Here is an 18,532-nt window from a genome sequence, read left to right as displayed (position 1 = left end):
ACCACACAGTGCCCAGCCACAGGACAGCACAGGGTATTCTCCTTCAGTGTGGTCTCTTGAGCATACCACAGAAGCCTAGGGGCAAGCGTGCTCAAGAGAGCAGCCCTGCCCTGGACCAATGCTGATAGCAGGCAGCATCTGATTGTTTCTCAATGACTGTCCTGAGAACATATATCTGAGGTCAGGTACAGAGCAACTTTGGCTCTGTCACCTTCTGGGACCAGCTAATAGCCTGCGAACCGGGAAAGCACGTTGACTTTTGTCAACTTTGCTGCTAAACCTGATCAGTTTCCATTAGGAAAGGAAGCATGGCTTCCAGAAAGGCAAAGTAAGGGTAAAGTGGGAAGGACAGTAACATAGGACATGTTGAGGAACAGCACAGCTGATCTTCAACAGTCATGTTTAAAGATTCAGGAGATGAGGTTCTGACCCCATAGAGGACACAATATCCTCGGAGTGGCCCAACCATTTTCCTTGTCAATGGCAAGAAATTAGTCTCCTCTTGGGAAAAAAATGTTTGGGGAGCAAAGTAGGCAAAGTTTATGACCATTGGCTCCTTAAACTGGGGTGGGTATGGGGTGATGTCCCACAGAGTCTCAACACTGTCCCTGCATTTTCTGCCCTGTACCCCGCAGAAGAGCTGATGTGACTGATGATACCAGCACACTGACATGTTGAAACACCCTTGGGTCGTCACCGTGACATCTCAGAGCTGTGATGACTGACAGATGACATCTTTATCTTCCTTGGCCACCAGTTTGTAGGTATGTGTAATGGTGGGACAGTACTTCTGTGTTAGTCCAGTACCATGAGAAGTTAGTCCACTAGTGCAGTAGTTAGTCCTGATTTCTGGGTTCTTCTAATGGCTGTTCTTCAGGGTCAGCTACACAGAATGTTGTAGTACGCTGTGATCAGAGATCTGCCCTCAGCACCCACTAAGGAATACAGGTGTGCAGTTGGCTAGGGAGAGAGGGGGCCCCATCCAGGACCGATGATGAGATCTGGTGGCGTTTGAGTGATAAACACTCCATGAACGCCAGCTATCCAGAAATCTGAGGTCAATCCCGATGCCTTGCTAAGAGCTAATCTGTGGATGGAGGCCATAGGCATATGCCTGTCCCTTGTGGACCTGTGGTGCGAGGTGAGGGCTTGAGTGGTCTTTGGTCATGTGACTCAGAAGCTATGCTGGGGCAGCTTGAGGTCTGCCTATGGACTTGGGTTAGAGTGGGCTTGATAATCTACTTGAATGTGAGGGAAGGCCACACCCACTCCCTTCCAGAGAAAGCTTACAAGATAGCACCCTTGAAATGCAGGAATCCTGGGACAATCTTGGGAGGAAGTTACAATATGTCTCTTCCTTTTTTTGTCATCCAGTAACCAGAGAAGTGATCTACGTGACTGGAGAGGTTTGCAGTGATGGCCATTTCCGGGATGCCATGGCAGCAGTAGAGCCAATGGTGACTCCACAGCTCCGGATCTCATTCTCCTGTTTGGCACCTGATTCATAGGTATGGTGGGTCTCATCATAACATGGGTGGGTAGGCAGACCATGGAAGGAAAGTGATAACTTAGTGCTAGTTTGAGGACCAGGCAGTGTACAGCCCCAGTACAGCACAGGGTATTTTCCTACAGTATGGTCACTCAAGTGCACCACAGATACAAAGGAATAAGTCAAGCCTGGAGGCCCAAGAGTTAGAAGCCCAACCCAGGACCAATGATGAGATCTGGTGGCATCTGATTGTTTCTCAATGAGACATGAGAACAGATATCTGAGGTCAGGTACTGAGCAACTTCTGCTCTGTCAACTTCTGGGACCAGCTGAGAGCCTGAGAACAGGGAAAGCAGCATGACTTTTGTTAGCTTTGCTGCTTAACCTCATCAGTTTCCATTAGGCAAGGAAACATGGCTTCCAGAAAGGCAAGGTCTGGGTAAAGTGGGAAGAACAATGACCTAGGGCATGTTGGGGCAACACAGCTTGGAGGCCCCAAAAGTCATGTTGAGAGAATGCGGCCATGAGGTGCTGACCTCATCATGGACACCCTAGCCTTATCTTGGCCAAACACCTTTTTCCTGGTCAATGGCAAGAAATTAGTCTCTCCTGCGAAGAAATGTTTCAGGAGCAAAGTAGTTTATGACCATTGGCTTCCTAAATGAGGTGGGCATGGGGTGATGACCCACACAGTCTCAACAGGATCTCCATTTTTTCTGCCCTGTACCCTGCAGACAACCTGATGTGACAAATGATACCAGCATGCTGAGACGTAGAAACAGCCTTGTGTCCTCATTGTGACTTCTCTGAGCTCTGATGACGGTGCAACAGCATCTTGATCTTCCTTGGCCACCAGTTTGCAGGTATGTGTAATGGTGGGAGAGTGTGCAGTACCATGAGACAGTTAGGGCACTAGTGCAATAGTTACTCGAGATTTCTCAGTTGTTCTACTACACAGAATGTTGTAGTACCCTGTGATCAGAGCTCTGCCCTCAGCACCCACTAAGGAATAAAGGTGTGCAGTTGGCTAGGGAGAGAGGGGGCCCCATCCAGGACCGATGATGAGATCTGGTGGCGTTTGAGTGATAAACACTCCATGAACGCCAGCTATCCAGAAATCTGAGGTCAATCCCGATGCCTTGCTGAGAGCTAATCTGTGGATGGAGGACATAGGCATATGCCTGTCCCTTGTGGACGTGTGGTGCGAGGCGAGGGCTTGAGTGCTCTTTGGTCATGTGACTCAGAAGCTATGCTGGGCCAGCTTGAGGTCTGGCCCAGGAGTAGGTCAGACTAGGCTTGAAAATCCACTTGAATGTGAGGGAAGGCCACACCCACTCTCTTCAATAGAAAGCTTACAATATAGCACCCTGGAAATGTAGGATTCCTGGACCAATTTTGGGAGAAAATGTTAACATTTCTCTTCCTTTCTTTGCCTTACAGTATCTAAAGAAGTGATCTATATGATGGGAGATGTTCACAGTGATACACAGACCCTGGGATGCCATGGCACCATCCAGAGCCAACAACGGTGACTTAACAGCTCCAACTCACACTCTCCTTTGTGCTACCTGACTCATAGGTATGGTGGGTCTCATTATAACATGGGTGGTTAGCCAGAATATGGAAGTAAAGTGGTAACTTAGTGCTAGTTTGAGGACCACACAGTGCCCAGCCACAGGACAGCACAGGGTATTCTCCTTCAGTGTGGTCTCTTGAGCATACCACAGAAGCCTAGGGGCAAGCGTGCTCAAGAGAGCAGCCCTGCCCTGGACCAATGCTGATAGCAGGCAGCATCTGATTGTTTCTCAATGACTGTCCTGAGAACATATATCTGAGGTCAGGTACAGAGCAACTTTGGCTCTGTCACCTTCTGGGACCAGCTAATAGCCTGCGAACCGGGAAAGCACGTTGACTTTTGTCAACTTTGCTGCTAAACCTGATCAGTTTCCATTAGGAAAGGAAGCATGGCTTCCAGAAAGGCAAAGTAAGGGTAAAGTGGGAAGGACAGTAACATAGGACATGTTGAGGAACAGCACAGCTGATCTTCAACAGTCATGTTTAAAGATTCAGGAGATGAGGTTCTGACCCCATAGAGGACACAATATCCTCGGAGTGGCCCAACCATTTTCCTTGTCAATGGCAAGAAATTAGTCTCCTCTTGGGAAAAAAATGTTTGGGGAGCAAAGTAGGCAAAGTTTATGACCATTGGCTCCTTAAACTGGGGTGGGTATGGGGTGATGTCCCACAGAGTCTCAACACTGTCCCTGCATTTTCTGCCCTGTACCCCGCAGAAGAGCTGATGTGACTGATGATACCAGCACACTGACATGTTGAAACACCCTTGGGTCGTCACCGTGACATCTCAGAGCTGTGATGACTGACAGATGACATCTTTATCTTCCTTGGCCACCAGTTTGTAGGTATGTGTAATGGTGGGACAGTACTTCTGTGTTAGTCCAGTACCATGAGAAGTTAGTCCACTAGTGCAGTAGTTAGTCCTGATTTCTGGGTTCTTCTAATGGCTGTTCTTCAGGGTCAGCTACACAGAATGTTGTAGTACGCTGTGATCAGAGATCTGCCCTCAGCACCCACTAAGGAATACAGGTGTGCAGTTGGCTAGGGAGAGAGGGGGCCCCATCCAGGACCGATGATGAGATCTGGTGGCGTTTGAGTGATAAACACTCCATGAACGCCAGCTATCCAGAAATCTGAGGTCAATCCCGATGCCTTGCTAAGAGCTAATCTGTGGATGGAGGCCATAGGCATATGCCTGTCCCTTGTGGACCTGTGGTGCGAGGTGAGGGCTTGAGTGGTCTTTGGTCATGTGACTCAGAAGCTATGCTGGGGCAGCTTGAGGTCTGCCTATGGACTTGGGTTAGAGTGGGCTTGATAATCTACTTGAATGTGAGGGAAGGCCACACCCACTCCCTTCCAGAGAAAGCTTACAAGATAGCACCCTTGAAATGCAGGAATCCTGGGACAATCTTGGGAGGAAGTTACAATATGTCTCTTCCTTTTTTTGTCATCCAGTAACCAGAGAAGTGATCTACGTGACTGGAGAGGTTTGCAGTGATGGCCATTTCCGGGATGCCATGGCAGCAGTAGAGCCAATGGTGACTTCACAGCTCCGGATCTCATTCTCCTGTTTGGCACCTGATTCATAGGTATGGTGGGTCTCATCATAACATGGGTGGGTAGGCAGACCATGGAAGGAAAGTGATAACTTAGTGCTAGTTTGAGGACCAGGCAGTGTACAGCCCCAGTACAGCACAGGGTATTTTCCTACAGTATGGTCACTCAAGTGCACCACAGATACAAAGGAATAAGTCAAGCCTGAAGGCCCAAGAGTTAGAAGCCCAACCCAGGACCAATGATGAGATCTGGTGGCATCTGATTGTTTCTCAATGAGACATGAGAACAGATATCTGAGGTCAGGTACTGAGCAACTTCTGCTCTGTCAACTTCTGGGACCAGCTGAGAGCCTGAGAACAGGGAAAGCAGCATGACTTTTGTTAGCTTTGCTGCTTAACCTCATCAGTTTCCATTAGGCAAGGAAACATGGCTTCCAGAAAGGCAAGGTCTGGGTAAAGTGGGAAGAACAATGACCTAGGGCATGTTGGGGCAACACAGCTTGGAGGCCCCAAAAGTCATGTTGAGAGAATGTGGCCATGAGGTGCTGACCTCATCATGGACACCCTAGCCTTATCTTGGCCAAACACTTTTTTCCTGGTCAATGGCAAGAAATTAGTCTCTCCTGCGAAGAAATGTTTCAGGAGCAAAGTAGTTTATGACCATTGGCTTCCTAAATGAGGTGGGCATGGGGTGATGACCCACACAGTCTCAACAGGATCTCCATTTTTTCTGCCCTGTACCCTGCAGACAACCTGATGTGACAAATGATACCAGCATGCTGAGACGTAGAAACAGCCTTGTGTCCTCATTGTGACTTCTCTGAGCTCTGATGACGGTGCAACAGCATCTTGATCTTCCTTGGCCACCAGTTTGCAGGTATGTGTAATGGTGGGAGAGTGTGCAGTACCATGAGACAGTTAGGGCACTAGTGCAATAGTTACTCGAGATTTCTCAGTTGTTCTACTACACAGAATGTTGTAGTGCCCTGTGATCAGAACTCTGCCCTCAGCACCCACTAAGGAATAAAGGTGTGCAGTTGGCTAGGGAGAGAGGGGGCCCCATCCAGGACCGATGATGAGATCTGGTGGCGTTTGAGTGATAAACACTCCATGAACGCCAGCTATCCAGAAATCTGAGGTCAATCCCGATGCCTTGCTGAGAGCTAATCTGTGGATGGAGGCCATAGGCATATGCCTGTCCCTTGTGGACGTGTGGTGCGAGGCGAGGGCTTGAGTGCTCTTTGGTCATGTGACTCAGAAGCTATGCTGGGCCAGCTTGAGGTCTGGCCCAGGAGTAGGTCAGACTAGGCTTGAAAATCCACTTGAATGTGAGGGAAGGCCACACCCACTCTCTTCAATAGAAAGCTTACAATATAGCACCCTGGAAATGTAGGATTCCTGGACCAATTTTGGGAGAAAATGTTAACATTTCTCTTCCTTTCTTTGCCTTACAGTATCTAAAGAAGTGATCTATATGATGGGAGATGTTCACAGTGATACACAGACCCTGGGATGCCATGGCACCATCCAGAGCCAACAACGGTGACTTAACAGCTCCAACTCACACTCTCCTTTGTGCTACCTGACTCATAGGTATGGTGGGTCTCATTATAACATGGGTGGTTAGCCAGAATATGGAAGTAAAGTGGTAACTTAGTGCTAGTTTGAGGACCACACAGTGCCCAGCCACAGGACAGCACAGGGTATTCTCCTTCAGTGTGGTCTCTTGAGCATACCACAGAAGCCTAGGGGCAAGCGTGCTCAAGAGAGCAGCCCTGCCCTGGACCAATGCTGATAGCAGGCAGCATCTGATTGTTTCTCAATGACTGTCCTGAGAACATATATCTGAGGTCAGGTACAGAGCAACTTTGGCTCTGTCACCTTCTGGGACCAGCTAATAGCCTGCGAACCGGGAAAGCACGTTGACTTTTGTCAACTTTGCTGCTAAACCTGATCAGTTTCCATTAGGAAAGGAAGCATGGCTTCCAGAAAGGCAAAGTAAGGGTAAAGTGGGAAGGACAGTAACATAGGACATGTTGAGGAACAGCACAGCTGATCTTCAACAGTCATGTTTAAAGATTCAGGAGATGAGGTTCTGACCCCATAGAGGACACAATATCCTCGGAGTGGCCCAACCATTTTCCTTGTCAATGGCAAGAAATTAGTCTCCTCTTGGGAAAAAAATGTTTGGGGAGCAAAGTAGGCAAAGTTTATGACCATTGGCTCCTTAAACTGGGGTGGGTATGGGGTGATGTCCCACAGAGTCTCAACACTGTCCCTGCATTTTCTGCCCTGTACCCCGCAGAAGAGCTGATGTGACTGATGATACCAGCACACTGACATGTTGAAACACCCTTGGGTCGTCACCGTGACATCTCAGAGCTGTGATGACTGACAGATGACATCTTTATCTTCCTTGGCCACCAGTTTGTAGGTATGTGTAATGGTGGGACAGTACTTCTGTGTTAGTCCAGTACCATGAGAAGTTAGTCCACTAGTGCAGTAGTTAGTCCTGATTTCTGGGTTCTTCTAATGGCTGTTCTTCAGGGTCAGCTACACAGAATGTTGTAGTACGCTGTGATCAGAGATCTGCCCTCAGCACCCACTAAGGAATACAGGTGTGCAGTTGGCTAGGGAGAGAGGGGGCCCCATCCAGGACCGATGATGAGATCTGGTGGCGTTTGAGTGATAAACACTCCATGAACGCCAGCTATCCAGAAATCTGAGGTCAATCCCGATGCCTTGCTAAGAGCTAATCTGTGGATGGAGGCCATAGGCATATGCCTGTCCCTTGTGGACCTGTGGTGCGAGGTGAGGGCTTGAGTGGTCTTTGGTCATGTGACTCAGAAGCTATGCTGGGGCAGCTTGAGGTCTGCCTATGGACTTGGGTTAGAGTGGGCTTGATAATCTACTTGAATGTGAGGGAAGGCCACACCCACTCCCTTCCAGAGAAAGCTTACAAGATAGCACCCTTGAAATGCAGGAATCCTGGGACAATCTTGGGAGGAAGTTACAATATGTCTCTTCCTTTTTTTGTCATCCAGTAACCAGAGAAGTGATCTACGTGACTGGAGAGGTTTGCAGTGATGGCCATTTCCGGGATGCCATGGCAGCAGTAGAGCCAATGGTGACTTCACAGCTCCGGATCTCATTCTCCTGTTTGGCACCTGATTCATAGGTATGGTGGGTCTCATCATAACATGGGTGGGTAGGCAGACCATGGAAGGAAAGTGATAACTTAGTGCTAGTTTGAGGACCAGGCAGTGTACAGCCCCAGTACAGCACAGGGTATTTTCCTACAGTATGGTCACTCAAGTGCACCACAGATACAAAGGAATAAGTCAAGCCTGAAGGCCCAAGAGTTAGAAGCCCAACCCAGGACCAATGATGAGATCTGGTGGCATCTGATTGTTTCTCAATGAGACATGAGAACAGATATCTGAGGTCAGGTACTGAGCAACTTCTGCTCTGTCAACTTCTGGGACCAGCTGAGAGCCTGAGAACAGGGAAAGCAGCATGACTTTTGTTAGCTTTGCTGCTTAACCTCATCAGTTTCCATTAGGCAAGGAAACATGGCTTCCAGAAAGGCAAGGTCTGGGTAAAGTGGGAAGAACAATGACCTAGGGCATGTTGGGGCAACACAGCTTGGAGGCCCCAAAAGTCATGTTGAGAGAATGCGGCCATGAGGTGCTGACCTCATCATGGACACCCTAGCCTTATCTTGGCCAAACACTTTTTTCCTGGTCAATGGCAAGAAATTAGTCTCTCCTGCGAAGAAATGTTTCAGGAGCAAAGTAGTTTATGACCATTGGCTTCCTAAATGAGGTGGGCATGGGGTGATGACCCACACAGTCTCAACAGGATCTCCATTTTTTCTGCCCTGTACCCTGCAGACAACCTGATGTGACAAATGATACCAGCATGCTGAGACGTAGAAACAGCCTTGTGTCCTCATTGTGACTTCTCTGAGCTCTGATGACGGTGCAACAGCATCTTGATCTTCCTTGGCCACCAGTTTGCAGGTATGTGTAATGGTGGGAGAGTGTGCAGTACCATGAGACAGTTAGGGCACTAGTGCAATAGTTACTCGAGATTTCTCAGTTGTTCTACTACACAGAATGTTGTAGTGCCCTGTGATCAGAACTCTGCCCTCAGCACCCACTAAGGAATAAAGGTGTGCAGTTGGCTAGGGAGAGAGGGGGCCCCATCCAGGACCGATGATGAGATCTGGTGGCGTTTGAGTGATAAACACTCCATGAACGCCAGCTATCCAGAAATCTGAGGTCAATCCCGATGCCTTGCTGAGAGCTAATCTGTGGATGGAGGCCATAGGCATATGCCTGTCCCTTGTGGACGTGTGGTGCGAGGCGAGGGCTTGAGTGCTCTTTGGTCATGTGACTCAGAAGCTATGCTGGGCCAGCTTGAGGTCTGGCCCAGGAGTAGGTCAGACTAGGCTTGAAAATCCACTTGAATGTGAGGGAAGGCCACACCCACTCTCTTCAATAGAAAGCTTACAATATAGCACCCTGGAAATGTAGGATTCCTGGACCAATTTTGGGAGAAAATGTTAACATTTCTCTTCCTTTCTTTGCCTTACAGTATCTAAAGAAGTGATCTATATGATGGGAGATGTTCACAGTGATACACAGACCCTGGGATGCCATGGCACCATCCAGAGCCAACAACGGTGACTTAACAGCTCCAACTCACACTCTCCTTTGTGCTACCTGACTCATAGGTATGGTGGGTCTCATTATAACATGGGTGGTTAGCCAGAATATGGAAGTAAAGTGGTAACTTAGTGCTAGTTTGAGGACCACACAGTGCCCAGCCACAGGACAGCACAGGGTATTCTCCTTCAGTGTGGTCTCTTGAGCATACCACAGAAGCCTAGGGGCAAGCGTGCTCAAGAGAGCAGCCCTGCCCTGGACCAATGCTGATAGCAGGCAGCATCTGATTGTTTCTCAATGACTGTCCTGAGAACATATATCTGAGGTCAGGTACAGAGCAACTTTGGCTCTGTCACCTTCTGGGACCAGCTAATAGCCTGCGAACCGGGAAAGCACGTTGACTTTTGTCAACTTTGCTGCTAAACCTGATCAGTTTCCATTAGGAAAGGAAGCATGGCTTCCAGAAAGGCAAAGTAAGGGTAAAGTGGGAAGGACAGTAACATAGGACATGTTGAGGAACAGCACAGCTGATCTTCAACAGTCATGTTTAAAGATTCAGGAGATGAGGTTCTGACCCCATAGAGGACACAATATCCTCGGAGTGGCCCAACCATTTTCCTTGTCAATGGCAAGAAATTAGTCTCCTCTTGGGAAAAAAATGTTTGGGGAGCAAAGTAGGCAAAGTTTATGACCATTGGCTCCTTAAACTGGGGTGGGTATGGGGTGATGTCCCACAGAGTCTCAACACTGTCCCTGCATTTTCTGCCCTGTACCCCGCAGAAGAGCTGATGTGACTGATGATACCAGCACACTGACATGTTGAAACACCCTTGGGTCGTCACCGTGACATCTCAGAGCTGTGATGACTGACAGATGACATCTTTATCTTCCTTGGCCACCAGTTTGTAGGTATGTGTAATGGTGGGACAGTACTTCTGTGTTAGTCCAGTACCATGAGAAGTTAGTCCACTAGTGCAGTAGTTAGTCCTGATTTCTGGGTTCTTCTAATGGCTGTTCTTCAGGGTCAGCTACACAGAATGTTGTAGTACGCTGTGATCAGAGATCTGCCCTCAGCACCCACTAAGGAATACAGGTGTGCAGTTGGCTAGGGAGAGAGGGGGCCCCATCCAGGACCGATGATGAGATCTGGTGGCGTTTGAGTGATAAACACTCCATGAACGCCAGCTATCCAGAAATCTGAGGTCAATCCCGATGCCTTGCTAAGAGCTAATCTGTGGATGGAGGCCATAGGCATATGCCTGTCCCTTGTGGACCTGTGGTGCGAGGTGAGGGCTTGAGTGGTCTTTGGTCATGTGACTCAGAAGCTATGCTGGGGCAGCTTGAGGTCTGCCTATGGACTTGGGTTAGAGTGGGCTTGATAATCTACTTGAATGTGAGGGAAGGCCACACCCACTCCCTTCCAGAGAAAGCTTACAAGATAGCACCCTTGAAATGCAGGAATCCTGGGACAATCTTGGGAGGAAGTTACAATATGTCTCTTCCTTTTTTTGTCATCCAGTAACCAGAGAAGTGATCTACGTGACTGGAGAGGTTTGCAGTGATGGCCATTTCCGGGATGCCATGGCAGCAGTAGAGCCAATGGTGACTCCACAGCTCCGGATCTCATTCTCCTGTTTGGCACCTGATTCATAGGTATGGTGGGTCTCATCATAACATGGGTGGGTAGGCAGACCATGGAAGGAAAGTGATAACTTAGTGCTAGTTTGAGGACCAGGCAGTGTACAGCCCCAGTACAGCACAGGGTATTTTCCTACAGTATGGTCACTCAAGTGCACCACAGATACAAAGGAATAAGTCAAGCCTGGAGGCCCAAGAGTTAGAAGCCCAACCCAGGACCAATGATGAGATCTGGTGGCATCTGATTGTTTCTCAATGAGACATGAGAACAGATATCTGAGGTCAGGTACTGAGCAACTTCTGCTCTGTCAACTTCTGGGACCAGCTGAGAGCCTGAGAACAGGGAAAGCAGCATGACTTTTGTTAGCTTTGCTGCTTAACCTCATCAGTTTCCATTAGGCAAGGAAACATGGCTTCCAGAAAGGCAAGGTCTGGGTAAAGTGGGAAGAACAATGACCTAGGGCATGTTGGGGCAACACAGCTTGGAGGCCCCAAAAGTCATGTTGAGAGAATGCGGCCATGAGGTGCTGACCTCATCATGGACACCCTAGCCTTATCTTGGCCAAACACCTTTTTCCTGGTCAATGGCAAGAAATTAGTCTCTCCTGCGAAGAAATGTTTCAGGAGCAAAGTAGTTTATGACCATTGGCTTCCTAAATGAGGTGGGCATGGGGTGATGACCCACACAGTCTCAACAGGATCTCCATTTTTTCTGCCCTGTACCCTGCAGACAACCTGATGTGACAAATGATACCAGCATGCTGAGACGTAGAAACAGCCTTGTGTCCTCATTGTGACTTCTCTGAGCTCTGATGACGGTGCAACAGCATCTTGATCTTCCTTGGCCACCAGTTTGCAGGTATGTGTAATGGTGGGAGAGTGTGCAGTACCATGAGACAGTTAGGGCACTAGTGCAATAGTTACTCGAGATTTCTCAGTTGTTCTACTACACAGAATGTTGTAGTACCCTGTGATCAGAGCTCTGCCCTCAGCACCCACTAAGGAATAAAGGTGTGCAGTTGGCTAGGGAGAGAGGGGGCCCCATCCAGGACCGATGATGAGATCTGGTGGCGTTTGAGTGATAAACACTCCATGAACGCCAGCTATCCAGAAATCTGAGGTCAATCCCGATGCCTTGCTGAGAGCTAATCTGTGGATGGAGGACATAGGCATATGCCTGTCCCTTGTGGACGTGTGGTGCGAGGCGAGGGCTTGAGTGCTCTTTGGTCATGTGACTCAGAAGCTATGCTGGGCCAGCTTGAGGTCTGGCCCAGGAGTAGGTCAGACTAGGCTTGAAAATCCACTTGAATGTGAGGGAAGGCCACACCCACTCTCTTCAATAGAAAGCTTACAATATAGCACCCTGGAAATGTAGGATTCCTGGACCAATTTTGGGAGAAAATGTTAACATTTCTCTTCCTTTCTTTGCCTTACAGTATCTAAAGAAGTGATCTATATGATGGGAGATGTTCACAGTGATACACAGACCCTGGGATGCCATGGCACCATCCAGAGCCAACAACGGTGACTTAACAGCTCCAACTCACACTCTCCTTTGTGCTACCTGACTCATAGGTATGGTGGGTCTCATTATAACATGGGTGGTTAGCCAGAATATGGAAGTAAAGTGGTAACTTAGTGCTAGTTTGAGGACCACACAGTGCCCAGCCACAGGACAGCACAGGGTATTCTCCTTCAGTGTGGTCTCTTGAGCATACCACAGAAGCCTAGGGGCAAGCGTGCTCAAGAGAGCAGCCCTGCCCTGGACCAATGCTGATAGCAGGCAGCATCTGATTGTTTCTCAATGACTGTCCTGAGAACATATATCTGAGGTCAGGTACAGAGCAACTTTGGCTCTGTCACCTTCTGGGACCAGCTAATAGCCTGCGAACCGGGAAAGCACGTTGACTTTTGTCAACTTTGCTGCTAAACCTGATCAGTTTCCATTAGGAAAGGAAGCATGGCTTCCAGAAAGGCAAAGTAAGGGTAAAGTGGGAAGGACAGTAACATAGGACATGTTGAGGAACAGCACAGCTGATCTTCAACAGTCATGTTTAAAGATTCAGGAGATGAGGTTCTGACCCCATAGAGGACACAATATCCTCGGAGTGGCCCAACCATTTTCCTTGTCAATGGCAAGAAATTAGTCTCCTCTTGGGAAAAAAATGTTTGGGGAGCAAAGTAGGCAAAGTTTATGACCATTGGCTCCTTAAACTGGGGTGGGTATGGGGTGATGTCCCACAGAGTCTCAACACTGTCCCTGCATTTTCTGCCCTGTACCCCGCAGAAGAGCTGATGTGACTGATGATACCAGCACACTGACATGTTGAAACACCCTTGGGTCGTCACCGTGACATCTCAGAGCTGTGATGACTGACAGATGACATCTTTATCTTCCTTGGCCACCAGTTTGTAGGTATGTGTAATGGTGGGACAGTACTTCTGTGTTAGTCCAGTACCATGAGAAGTTAGTCCACTAGTGCAGTAGTTAGTCCTGATTTCTGGGTTCTTCTAATGGCTGTTCTTCAGGGTCAGCTACACAGAATGTTGTAGTACGCTGTGATCAGAGATCTGCCCTCAGCACCCACTAAGGAATACAGGTGTGCAGTTGGCTAGGGAGAGAGGGGGCCCCATCCAGGACCGATGATGAGATCTGGTGGCGTTTGAGTGATAAACACTCCATGAACGCCAGCTATCCAGAAATCTGAGGTCAATCCCGATGCCTTGCTAAGAGCTAATCTGTGGATGGAGGCCATAGGCATATGCCTGTCCCTTGTGGACCTGTGGTGCGAGGTGAGGGCTTGAGTGGTCTTTGGTCATGTGACTCAGAAGCTATGCTGGGGCAGCTTGAGGTCTGCCTATGGACTTGGGTTAGAGTGGGCTTGATAATCTACTTGAATGTGAGGGAAGGCCACACCCACTCCCTTCCAGAGAAAGCTTACAAGATAGCACCCTTGAAATGCAGGAATCCTGGGACAATCTTGGGAGGAAGTTACAATATGTCTCTTCCTTTTTTTGTCATCCAGTAACCAGAGAAGTGATCTACGTGACTGGAGAGGTTTGCAGTGATGGCCATTTCCGGGATGCCATGGCAGCAGTAGAGCCAATGGTGACTTCACAGCTCCGGATCTCATTCTCCTGTTTGGCACCTGATTCATAGGTATGGTGGGTCTCATCATAACATGGGTGGGTAGGCAGACCATGGAAGGAAAGTGATAACTTAGTGCTAGTTTGAGGACCAGGCAGTGTACAGCCCCAGTACAGCACAGGGTATTTTCCTACAGTATGGTCACTCAAGTGCACCACAGATACAAAGGAATAAGTCAAGCCTGAAGGCCCAAGAGTTAGAAGCCCAACCCAGGACCAATGATGAGATCTGGTGGCATCTGATTGTTTCTCAATGAGACATGAGAACAGATATCTGAGGTCAGGTACTGAGCAACTTCTGCTCTGTCAACTTCTGGGACCAGCTGAGAGCCTGAGAACAGGGAAAGCAGCATGACTTTTGTTAGCTTTGCTGCTTAACCTCATCAGTTTCCATTAGGCAAGGAAACATGGCTTCCAGAAAGGCAAGGTCTGGGTAAAGTGGGAAGAACAATGACCTAGGGCATGTTGGGGCAACACAGCTTGGAGGCCCCAAAAGTCATGTTGAGAGAATGCGGCCATGAGGTGCTGACCTCATCATGGACACCCTAGCCTTATCTTGGCCAAACACTTTTTTCCTGGTCAATGGCAAGAAATTAGTCTCTCCTGCGAAGAAATGTTTCAGGAGCAAAGTAGTTTATGACCATTGGCTTCCTAAATGAGGTGGGCATGGGGTGATGACCCACACAGTCTCAACAGGATCTCCATTTTTTCTGCCCTGTACCCTGCAGACAACCTGATGTGACAAATGATACCAGCATGCTGAGACGTAGAAACAGCCTTGTGTCCTCATTGTGACTTCTCTGAGCTCTGATGACGGTGCAACAGCATCTTGATCTTCCTTGGCCACCAGTTTGCAGGTATGTGTAATGGTGGGAGAGTGTGCAGTACCATGAGACAGTTAGGGCACTAGTGCAATAGTTACTCGAGATTTCTCAGTTGTTCTACTACACAGAATGTTGTAGTGCCCTGTGATCAGAACTCTGCCCTCAGCACCCACTAAGGAATAAAGGTGTGCAGTTGGCTAGGGAGAGAGGGGGCCCCATCCAGGACCGATGATGAGATCTGGTGGCGTTTGAGTGATAAACACTCCATGAACGCCAGCTATCCAGAAATCTGAGGTCAATCCCGATGCCTTGCTGAGAGCTAATCTGTGGATGGAGGACATAGGCATATGCCTGTCCCTTGTGGACGTGTGGTGCGAGGCGAGGGCTTGAGTGCTCTTTGGTCATGTGACTCAGAAGCTATGCTGGGCCAGCTTGAGGTCTGGCCCAGGAGTAGGTCAGACTAGGCTTGAAAATCCACTTGAATGTGAGGGAAGGCCACACCCACTCTCTTCAATAGAAAGCTTACAATATAGCACCCTGGAAATGTAGGATTCCTGGACCAATTTTGGGAGAAAATGTTAACATTTCTCTTCCTTTCTTTGCCTTACAGTATCTAAAGAAGTGATCTATATGATGGGAGATGTTCACAGTGATACACAGACCCTGGGATGCCATGGCACCATCCAGAGCCAACAACGGTGACTTAACAGCTCCAACTCACACTCTCCTTTGTGCTACCTGACTCATAGGTATGGTGGGTCTCATTATAACATGGGTGGTTAGCCAGAATATGGAAGTAAAGTGGTAACTTAGTGCTAGTTTGAGGACCACACAGTGCCCAGCCACAGGACAGCACAGGGTATTCTCCTTCAGTGTGGTCTCTTGAGCATACCACAGAAGCCTAGGGGCAAGCGTGCTCAAGAGAGCAGCCCTGCCCTGGACCAATGCTGATAGCAGGCAGCATCTGATTGTTTCTCAATGACTGTCCTGAGAACATATATCTGAGGTCAGGTACAGAGCAACTTTGGCTCTGTCACCTTCTGGGACCAGCTAATAGCCTGCGAACCGGGAAAGCACGTTGACTTTTGTCAACTTTGCTGCTAAACCTGATCAGTTTCCATTAGGAAAGGAAGCATGGCTTCCAGAAAGGCAAAGTAAGGGTAAAGTGGGAAGGACAGTAACATAGGACATGTTGAGGAACAGCACAGCTGATCTTCAACAGTCATGTTTAAAGATTCAGGAGATGAGGTTCTGACCCCATAGAGGACACAATATCCTCGGAGTGGCCCAACCATTTTCCTTGTCAATGGCAAGAAATTAGTCTCCTCTTGGGAAAAAAATGTTTGGGGAGCAAAGTAGGCAAAGTTTATGACCATTGGCTCCTTAAACTGGGGTGGGTATGGGGTGATGTCCCACAGAGTCTCAACACTGTCCCTGCATTTTCTGCCCTGTACCCCGCAGAAGAGCTGATGTGACTGATGATACCAGCACACTGACATGTTGAAACACCCTTGGGTCGTCACCGTGACATCTCAGAGCTGTGATGACTGACAGATGACATCTTTATCTTCCTTGGCCACCAGTTTGTAGGTATGTGTAATGGTGGGACAGTACTTCTGTGTTAGTCCAGTACCATGAGAAGTTAGTCCACTAGTGCAGTAGTTAGTCCTGATTTCTGGGTTCTTCTAATGGCTGTTCTTCAGGGTCAGCTACACAGAATGTTGTAGTACGCTGTGATCAGAGATCTGCCCTCAGCACCCACTAAGGAATACAGGTGTGCAGTTGGCTAGGGAGAGAGGGGGCCCCATCCAGGACCGATGATGAGATCTGGTGGCGTTTGAGTGATAAACACTCCATGAACGCCAGCTATCCAGAAATCTGAGGTCAATCCCGATGCCTTGCTAAGAGCTAATCTGTGGATGGAGGCCATAGGCATATGCCTGTCCCTTGTGGACCTGTGGTGCGAGGTGAGGGCTTGAGTGGTCTTTGGTCATGTGACTCAGAAGCTATGCTGGGGCAGCTTGAGGTCTGCCTATGGACTTGGGTTAGAGTGGGCTTGATAATCTACTTGAATGTGAGGGAAGGCCACACCCACTCCCTTCCAGAGAAAGCTTACAAGATAGCACCCTTGAAATGCAGGAATCCTGGGACAATCTTGGGAGGAAGTTACAATATGTCTCTTCCTTTTTTTGTCATCCAGTAACCAGAGAAGTGATCTACGTGACTGGAGAGGTTTGCAGTGATGGCCATTTCCGGGATGCCATGGCAGCAGTAGAGCCAATGGTGACTCCACAGCTCCGGATCTCATTCTCCTGTTTGGCACCTGATTCATAGGTATGGTGGGTCTCATCATAACATGGGTGGGTAGGCAGACCATGGAAGGAAAGTGATAACTTAGTGCTAGTTTGAGGACCAGGCAGTGTACAGCCCCAGTACAGCACAGGGTATTTTCCTACAGTATGGTCACTCAAGTGCACCACAGATACAAAGGAATAAGTCAAGCCTGGAGGCCCAAGAGTTAGAAGCCCAACCCAGGACCAATGATGAGATCTGGTGGCATCTGATTGTTTCTCAATGAGACATGAGAACAGATATCTGAGGTCAGGTACTGAGCAACTTCTGCTCTGTCAACTTCTGGGACCAGCTGAGAGCCTGAGAACAGGGAAAGCAGCATGACTTTTGTTAGCTTTGCTGCTTAACCTCATCAGTTTCCATTAGGCAAGGAAACATGGCTTCCAGAAAGGCAAGGTCTGGGTAAAGTGGGAAGAACAATGACCTAGGGCATGTTGGGGCAACACAGCTTGGAGGCCCCAAAAGTCATGTTGAGAGAATGCGGCCATGAGGTGCTGACCTCATCATGGACACCCTAGCCTTATCTTGGCCAAACACCTTTTTCCTGGTCAATGGCAAGAAATTAGTCTCTCCTGCGAAGAAATGTTTCAGGAGCAAAGTAGTTTATGACCATTGGCTTCCTAAATGAGGTGGGCATGGGGTGATGACCCACACAGTCTCAACAGGATCTCCATTTTTTCTGCCCTGTACCCTGCAGACAACCTGATGTGACAAATGATACCAGCATGCTGAGACGTAGAAACAGCCTTGTGTCCTCATTGTGACTTCTCTGAGCTCTGATGACGGTGCAACAGCATCTTGATCTTCCTTGGCCACCAGTTTGCAGGTATGTGTAATGGTGGGAGAGTGTGCAGTACCATGAGACAGTTAGGGCACTAGTGCAATAGTTACTCGAGATTTCTCAGTTGTTCTACTACACAGAATGTTGTAGTACCCTGTGATCAGAGCTCTGCCCTCAGCACCCACTAAGGAATAAAGGTGTGCAGTTGGCTAGGGAGAGAGGGGGCCCCATCCAGGACCGATGATGAGATCTGGTGGCGTTTGAGTGATAAACACTCCATGAACGCCAGCTATCCAGAAATCTGAGGTCAATCCCGATGCCTTGCTGAGAGCTAATCTGTGGATGGAGGCCATAGGCATATGCCTGTCCCTTGTGGACGTGTGGTGCGAGGCGAGGGCTTGAGTGCTCTTTGGTCATGTGACTCAGAAGCTATGCTGGGCCAGCTTGAGGTCTGGCCCAGGAGTAGGTCAGACTAGGCTTGAAAATCCACTTGAATGTGA

The 18,532-nt window shown here is 48.6% G+C and overlaps 6 non-coding genes and 12 pseudogenes across 6 annotated transcripts; all 18 read left to right on the top strand.

Moving 5' to 3' along the window:
* Nucleotides 1–984: 984 nt before the first annotated feature.
* On the top strand, nt 985–1,063 carry LOC127688146 (uncharacterized; annotated as a pseudogene).
* Nucleotides 1,064–1,707: 644 nt separating this feature from the next.
* Nucleotides 1,708–1,780, top strand: LOC127688184 (small nucleolar RNA SNORD113/SNORD114 family). Its single transcript, XR_007978595.1, has one exon. It is a non-coding gene; the product is annotated as a small nucleolar RNA SNORD113/SNORD114 family (small nucleolar RNA).
* A 760-nt stretch (nt 1,781–2,540) lies between these two features.
* On the top strand, nt 2,541–2,619 carry LOC127688145 (uncharacterized; annotated as a pseudogene).
* A 1,510-nt stretch (nt 2,620–4,129) lies between these two features.
* On the top strand, nt 4,130–4,208 carry LOC127688143 (uncharacterized; annotated as a pseudogene).
* A 644-nt stretch (nt 4,209–4,852) lies between these two features.
* Nucleotides 4,853–4,925, top strand: LOC127688183 (small nucleolar RNA SNORD113/SNORD114 family). The gene has a single exon (XR_007978594.1). It is a non-coding gene; the product is annotated as a small nucleolar RNA SNORD113/SNORD114 family (small nucleolar RNA).
* A 760-nt stretch (nt 4,926–5,685) lies between these two features.
* On the top strand, nt 5,686–5,764 carry LOC127688142 (uncharacterized; annotated as a pseudogene).
* A 1,510-nt stretch (nt 5,765–7,274) lies between these two features.
* On the top strand, nt 7,275–7,353 carry LOC127688140 (uncharacterized; annotated as a pseudogene).
* A 644-nt stretch (nt 7,354–7,997) lies between these two features.
* Nucleotides 7,998–8,070, top strand: LOC127688182 (small nucleolar RNA SNORD113/SNORD114 family). The gene has a single exon (XR_007978593.1). It is a non-coding gene; the product is annotated as a small nucleolar RNA SNORD113/SNORD114 family (small nucleolar RNA).
* A 760-nt stretch (nt 8,071–8,830) lies between these two features.
* LOC127688139 (uncharacterized) lies at nt 8,831–8,909 on the top strand (annotated as a pseudogene).
* A 1,510-nt stretch (nt 8,910–10,419) lies between these two features.
* LOC127688138 (uncharacterized) lies at nt 10,420–10,498 on the top strand (annotated as a pseudogene).
* A 644-nt stretch (nt 10,499–11,142) lies between these two features.
* Nucleotides 11,143–11,215, top strand: LOC127688181 (small nucleolar RNA SNORD113/SNORD114 family). The gene has a single exon (XR_007978592.1). It is a non-coding gene; the product is annotated as a small nucleolar RNA SNORD113/SNORD114 family (small nucleolar RNA).
* A 760-nt stretch (nt 11,216–11,975) lies between these two features.
* Nucleotides 11,976–12,054, top strand: LOC127688137 (uncharacterized; annotated as a pseudogene).
* Nucleotides 12,055–13,564: 1,510 nt separating this feature from the next.
* On the top strand, nt 13,565–13,643 carry LOC127688136 (uncharacterized; annotated as a pseudogene).
* A 644-nt stretch (nt 13,644–14,287) lies between these two features.
* LOC127688180 (small nucleolar RNA SNORD113/SNORD114 family) lies at nt 14,288–14,360 on the top strand. Its single transcript, XR_007978591.1, has one exon. It is a non-coding gene; the product is annotated as a small nucleolar RNA SNORD113/SNORD114 family (small nucleolar RNA).
* A 760-nt stretch (nt 14,361–15,120) lies between these two features.
* On the top strand, nt 15,121–15,199 carry LOC127688135 (uncharacterized; annotated as a pseudogene).
* A 1,510-nt stretch (nt 15,200–16,709) lies between these two features.
* Nucleotides 16,710–16,788, top strand: LOC127688134 (uncharacterized; annotated as a pseudogene).
* A 644-nt stretch (nt 16,789–17,432) lies between these two features.
* Nucleotides 17,433–17,505, top strand: LOC127688179 (small nucleolar RNA SNORD113/SNORD114 family). The gene has a single exon (XR_007978590.1). It is a non-coding gene; the product is annotated as a small nucleolar RNA SNORD113/SNORD114 family (small nucleolar RNA).
* Nucleotides 17,506–18,265: 760 nt separating this feature from the next.
* On the top strand, nt 18,266–18,344 carry LOC127688133 (uncharacterized; annotated as a pseudogene).
* Nucleotides 18,345–18,532: the final 188 nt, after the last annotated feature.

Source organism: Apodemus sylvaticus, chromosome 6 (genome assembly GCF_947179515.1).
Source record: "Apodemus sylvaticus chromosome 6, mApoSyl1.1, whole genome shotgun sequence".
Taxonomy (NCBI): domain Eukaryota; kingdom Metazoa; phylum Chordata; class Mammalia; order Rodentia; family Muridae; genus Apodemus; species Apodemus sylvaticus.
Note: the sequence above shows the minus strand (reverse complement) of the source record. Positions and strands in the feature narration are given on the sequence as shown.